This window comes from Geospiza fortis, unplaced genomic scaffold (assembly GCF_000277835.1).
Source record: "Geospiza fortis unplaced genomic scaffold, GeoFor_1.0 scaffold361, whole genome shotgun sequence".
NCBI lineage: Eukaryota > Metazoa > Chordata > Aves > Passeriformes > Thraupidae > Geospiza > Geospiza fortis.
In genome coordinates this window covers 3,359,658-3,365,690 of record NW_005054356.1, presented here as the reverse complement: position 1 = coordinate 3,365,690, position 6,033 = coordinate 3,359,658, and the positions used below count along the sequence as shown (strand labels likewise).

At 43.3% G+C, this 6,033-nt stretch overlaps 3 long non-coding RNA genes across 3 annotated transcripts in view; all 3 read right to left on the bottom strand.

Annotated features, from left to right (window-relative positions):
• Positions 1-32: 32 nt before the first annotated feature.
• On the bottom strand, positions 33-3,161 carry LOC115948167. The gene is made up of 3 exons (XR_004082018.1): positions 3,081-3,161; positions 1,316-1,457; positions 33-105 (listed from the first exon to the last, which is right to left on the bottom strand). It is a non-coding gene; the product is annotated as an uncharacterized LOC115948167 (long non-coding RNA).
• A 213-nt stretch (positions 3,162-3,374) lies between these two features.
• On the bottom strand, positions 3,375-4,791 carry LOC115948181. The gene is made up of 3 exons (XR_004082030.1): positions 4,766-4,791; positions 4,133-4,270; positions 3,375-3,512 (listed from the first exon to the last, which is right to left on the bottom strand). It is a non-coding gene; the product is annotated as an uncharacterized LOC115948181 (long non-coding RNA).
• The window catches only part of LOC115948182, a 2,217-nt gene continuing 970 nt past the window's right edge, over positions 4,787-6,033 (bottom strand). Inside the window, exon 3 of the long non-coding RNA XR_004082031.1 lies at positions 4,787-4,930. This is a non-coding gene — a long non-coding RNA (uncharacterized LOC115948182). The remainder of the gene's footprint in view (positions 4,931-6,033) is intronic.

Genomic DNA, 6,033 nt, shown 5'->3' with positions numbered 1-6,033 from the left:
GGAAAGAAGAGAAACTTGGTTACAAACCTGAGGTCACTGAAGAGGGAGAGCTCTCTCCTGAAGGCCCTGCTGCAAGATCTTCCCAAGTGAGCTTGGAAATGTGGCCTAGGGGACAGACAACAAAAGGAAATGTCAACTGTAATTAAATTTTAAAGGTATTGAAGGTGGAGACAAACAAATGACAGATTTGGAGAAAGAAACTTAAAGATTCAACCCCCAATTTTTAGCATTTTGATGGATAATGACACACACAGCAACATAAATGCTCTGAGCTCAAATTAATTATGTTAAAATAATAGGTAATTTGTCTCTGTGTTGAGAACATATAATTATGATGATTTTTTTCAAATGTTTTAAAATAATGTCATTTCAATTCATAATGCGGGGTAGGTATTTTGCTGCTCAGTGTATTTGCTGTTTATACAATATTTTCAATGTCATTGCTTTCCTGTACAATAAATAAAGCCAAAACAATCAGTTAGTACCCTAAGATATTCCTTACTGCTGTAGGAACTGTAAAATAACTCAATATGAAAATGTTATTCACTGCAATGGCACATTGACAACTGTGATTAAGCCTCAAACGAATACTGGAACAAAGTAGAAATGTATTTTTTGTTGAATTGTTTAATTCTTCACTGTCATAACTCAGGCCCAAATCTACCCAGGGGAAATGTCAGGCATTTATGGGGTTAAATGTGCCTCAGTGCCTTTCCCCCCATGGAAAATGTGCAGTTGGGATAGAAAAGGAAGGGATATCATTTCAGGGCAGAATTCAGCTTCCTGCATCTCTCATCTCTTTGCATTTCTCTCTCAAGTAATTTTTTTTCTAAATGCAAATTGGCTGCTCTCATATGAGCAAAGTTTGAAAACAAACTCACATGATGATGATGATGGTGGTGATGATGAATATGTCACACCTGAAAATGAACTCCTTAATTTATGGAATATATTTCAGCACTTTTTGTATAAATATAAAAGCACAGTAAAGCTCCACTGGGATGAACATGATAACAAATAAATGCTGAATCTAAGGCTGTACAGCTCCAGTCTCACATTTAGTCATTTTTATGATTATATTTGGGTTAAAAATGGAAAGCAACACCAGCAGAGGGACTCCCTTGATACTCCGTGGAGCTCTGCCTGCTCCCTGGCAGGGCATAGAGGTAATTTTATTCTGGAAGCTTTTGAATGCTTTACAAGTAATAGGGACCAAGTGGGAAAAGCATATTCCATATTTTAGTTCTGACATCCTCATAGAAAAGAATATAGGAAAAAAATTAAAGATTCAAAATAGTTGCCTGTGATTCAGTACCTAAAGGCTTGGTGGTGTTTTTCAGAATTCCCCTGGGATGTGTAAATGCTTCGGAGCTGGGAGTACCCAGGGGAGCTGGAGTCACTTTTGCCACTTCATCAAACTAACGAGCCTTTGAGTGATGCTGTTCCCAGGTTCGGCTCTACTGGGGGGGAAAGCAGAAAACCAAACTGAAATTTAGACAGAATGGAATTCCTAAGAGCTGGGACAGCCAGGATTTATTAATCCATGCACTCCCAAGCTTACAAAAAATAATCTTCTGCCTTCAGTTTTGCTCTATAAATCTTGCCCTCCTTCACGAGGTCTGTGCCTCCAGAAGGCTGCAGAGCTCTGGGACAAGCAGAGCCTGTCAATGAGGCACAGAAACACCTTTTGGGGTCAGAGATGGGGTGTGTCACTGGCAGGGACAGCAGCACTTCTCATTTCCAGCCCTCTCCAGCTTCTAACTGACAGCATTCCCTCACTGAATGAGCTGCTGGTGGATAAAAAGAGAATTCCGTTTGTACTCCCTAATTATCCATCAGTTATTAAATGCCACCTCCCACAGCAGTGCAGCTACAGGAAGGAAAGTCCTGTTCTGAGTTTAGTGGGATTGTCCAGGTGAGCAGGAGCTGAATCTCTATTTATGCTACTCTAGATGACATTTGATAATAGAATGATGAACAAAGTATAGGAGATGCTTTCTTTGTGTGCAGATTTTAATTTACTCAGATTTACACACAGAGAACTAGTGTGACTGCACATATTCTTAATCAGAAATTAGTTTGAGCTTTGCTGTTGGTACAGAGCATGCTGGGATATTCCAGCTAAAAAATCTGATTTACTGGTCCTTAGTTAGCAGGTATTTAGCTTAGTCCTGGTGTGAAATAATAATAATAATAATAATAATAATAATAATAATAATTTTTCTTTAGTATCACAAATCAATGCTGCTATTCATGAACTCCGTATCACCCACTACAAAAAAAAGAAAAAGTAAAAAGAAAATATAATCCTTCTGAAAAAAGGCTTCTGCTTTGTGTTCGTGTCACAAGATATTGGTACTTGACTTTTTCAGGCACTGAAAAGATCATGAAAAGGGTAACAAAGATGAGAGGTTTGCTATTAGAATAATGTCTGCACGCAGAAATGACAGCCAGGGAAATACTATCTGAACTTCAACTGCTGCTCATTGTCATTTTACAATTAAGTCTTTATCAGGCTAATATTCCCCGTGGTCAGATGTGTTTGCTTTCCAGGAATCCTGTAAAAATTCATTCATCTGTGAATTTCAGAGAACATGGCAGGGTGTTCATGGAGAGCAGATTTTAAATGTGCATTGAAAACTTCACTATCAAACCTATTCGGTCAAGAGGCAGAAAGAGAAGAGCATCTTCCTGGAGAAGTCAGAATATCAAATAAATAAAAGCTATTTTCTCTTGAAGCACTACAAAATAAAATGTATCTCTACAAGCTATTTTTCTATAGTGGAAAAAAAATCTTTTTATAGTAATCTTGGAAATGGGTCAAAATGCAGCGTCTGTTGGATATAAAAAATGATTAACCCTGATGTACTGAGTGACCCACCTGAAAGATCTTCCAGTAACGATAAAACCGTGCTGAAAATGAACCTTTGATAACTCACATCTCCCTTTACAGCAAACTGAGCCCCTGCTTCTGGTAATTTGTCAAGATTTAAAAGAAAACACAGAGAAAAATCAGAGCGGGTGGATATTGTCAGTGTTTTCCGTGGGATGGGATGGAAGCGTTTTCCAGGGCAGCTTACCTTGTCACCGAGGAGCGGCAGGGCTGGGATGTGCAGGAGGAGCGCTCGGAGCTCTCCTCCGGTGCCGTGTCCAGGAGAGGGTGCTCTTTGGTTGGCTTTGGCGTTTTTCCTCCTTCTCCCGAGCCCCTGCTCCGACTGAGGATACTTTGAAATCTCCTTCCACACACTGTTTTATTTTAGGCTCATTAGGATGAAATCCCGTTTTAAATAGCACAGCCTAGCTGTGAGAACTTCGGTGCCAGCAGAAATTCTTGCTCAGCTGTGTTGAGCAGAACACCAAAGAAGTTTAAGTTCCAGAGGTCCTTTGTGTCTCCTGTACCTGGCTCTTGTGACAGAAAGGTGACTTCAGCTAATAGAGTTCTGTTCCCTGGGGTCCTCAGAAAATCCTCGGGAAAATGAGAGGCACATCCTGCGAGGATATTTCTGGGAGTGCTCACAAAGGGAAAAATATCTCAGCAAAACAAAGAAATAAACCCTCCTTGCACAGCAGTTGTTCAGTTTAAAATAACCTGAGTGTTATTATCTAATTAACAGCCTCGCCCTCCTTGCTGGTGAGTGTTTTTGGGAAGGGAGGAGAGGGGAGCTGGCAGTGCCAGGCTGGAGCAAACCTCCTCCTGTGCTCCAGCTGCCATTCCAGGTCCTTGTCCCCGCTCTCCATGGGGACATTCCCGCCCCCAGCACCCCGGCCAGCCCTGCAAACGCTCCCTGCCCCCCTGGATTTGGTGAGGTCCCTGCTTCTGGCTGAGTTTGGGTGGCAGGGCAGCACCTGGAGCTGGCTGGGCCGTGGCAGAACCCTTCTGCTTCCAAGGGAATTCTCACCCTGCTCCACTGGGATGGGTAAAACAGGGACAGTGACACACATCAGCCCTTTCTGGGATTTCTGGCACAAACCAGCTTCCCATGACCAAGGTCTCCTTTTCCACTCCACAGCCCTGGCCTTGTCCGTGCTGTGGATGCTGCAGCTGCTCTGTGTGCAGGTAAAACAAAAGGTTTTAATTAAAAGTGACATTGCTGCACCTTGTGCTGCCAGTGACAGTCCTGGTGAAAGGTACCTGAGACGTGTGGAAGGGTCCTGCCCTCCTGCCTGCATCCCAGCATCCGTGTGCTTCCCCAGCTGGCAAGTGAAAACATCCCCTCAGTTTCTTTTTTTTTTTCTTTAATAGAAAATAACTTTCTTGAGTAAAATCATCCTGCAAAGCATACAAACAAATATTTGTAATGCTAGTTTTGGCCAAAACCAGGACGGAAAAAAGGTCATTCAGAGCTTTTGAAGCTCTCAGCAGACAAGGACGTTGTCCATCAGTGACCAGCTTTTCAGGGGAAAACAGGTTCACAGATGTAACTTTTCCAATTAAAAATCAATTTTTGCCAGAAAGCTTCTCTGATTAGTTTTAATGAGAGGTAAGCAATGGTAAATGACATCCTGTGTCTACAAATTATGCGTTTGGGTTCAGAGCTGCCCTGCAGCCTCCACTTAACACCACGAGGACCTGGATCAGCGCCTTGTTTTGTAGCACTGTGACATTTCAAGGATTCGCAGGAGCCGGATTTCTGCAGGGCACTGCCCATTAACCCCGCCTGGCAGGGCAGGGAATTCTCAATTACTCCGTGCCACATGCCCTCTCCCCATCTGCATTTCCATTTAAAGCTTGGCTTTTCGGCTCTGAAAGAATTAAAATCCTTACCGGGAGCCACGGCACGGGTGGGTTTGTGTCCTGTCGTGTGCCGGCGTTTGGGGCTTTGCTGTGCAGAAAGGAATTTCGGGAGGGACCCAGCAGTCTTTCAGCCCCATGTGGACTTAATTAGCCCCTAACTTCCTAGTGTGTGTCGGAGATGAAGCTTAAATGCTCCTAAATTGTGGGGAAGAAAGCATAGATTAAAACGACATTTTCTCCACAACTCAAATTTTGTGCACTCAGCCAAAAGAAAAAGTTCTATTCCCAATTACATTGTTTTTAATTGTAAATATAATTATGAGTGTGTAAACTGAGCTGTTGAGGCATGCATTTAATTCTGAAACACGAATTTATATTTCTACCAACGTATTCCAGGGAAAAGTCAAGCAGCAAAGAGTTTCCCACTGATAAGAAAGTGCAAAACTTCCATATCTTCCATTTTTCTGGTAATGATTGCTTCTGTTTACTGCTCCTCAAAAAGTGACTACATTCAGAATAGAAAAACCAAACCAACAATGATTAATAAACACAAATGATTTGAAAATATTCTGGAGAAGTCTGGAGTGATTGACTTTGTTTGGTGTCCCTGATCTGCCAGCTGGAGGGGGACACTGGGCACAGCAGCAAGGGGACAAGGGCTGGACACAGGCCTCTGGCCACAGCCAGTGCCAACATTTGTACATTTTTATATGTTTTATGCTCTTCATTGTATAGGCAGAGCCAGAATGACAATCCCAGCCTGGAGGAGTTTCCAGCTCCTGTAAGATCAAACTCTGGCTGATCAAATCCTGTATGATCAAACCCACTGAATTTCCTTTCAAAACTTTGCTTTTTCTTTTTTAAACCGAACATTCACCTGCCAAAAGTTCTCTGAACCCACGATTCTCCCCAACACCAAATCCCACAAGTCTGGAAAGTGCTGTAATCTGGGGGGCACACAAAGGAAATTCCAGAGACTTGGTCAATTCTTAACTGTAAACCACTGAGTGTGCGGTGACAGCTGTGATTCCTGCACTGTTCTGAGATCTCTCTGAATCTCTGGCATGAACAGCGCAGGAGAAGCCTCAGGATGAGGTTTGCACCTTAAGAAGCCAAACAAAGAGAGCAGACCCCAGCAGGGCTGGCCATCCCCTGGTCCCTCCCTGCCTTGCCCTGTTCCAGGGGCACCAGGAGGATCCAGGGCTGCCCTGGACAGGGGGCTGAGCACACACAGGGCACAGTCTGTCTGCCAAAAACCCTGCAAGGCAGCTGTGAGCTGGCAAAGCCCAGCCCTCAGG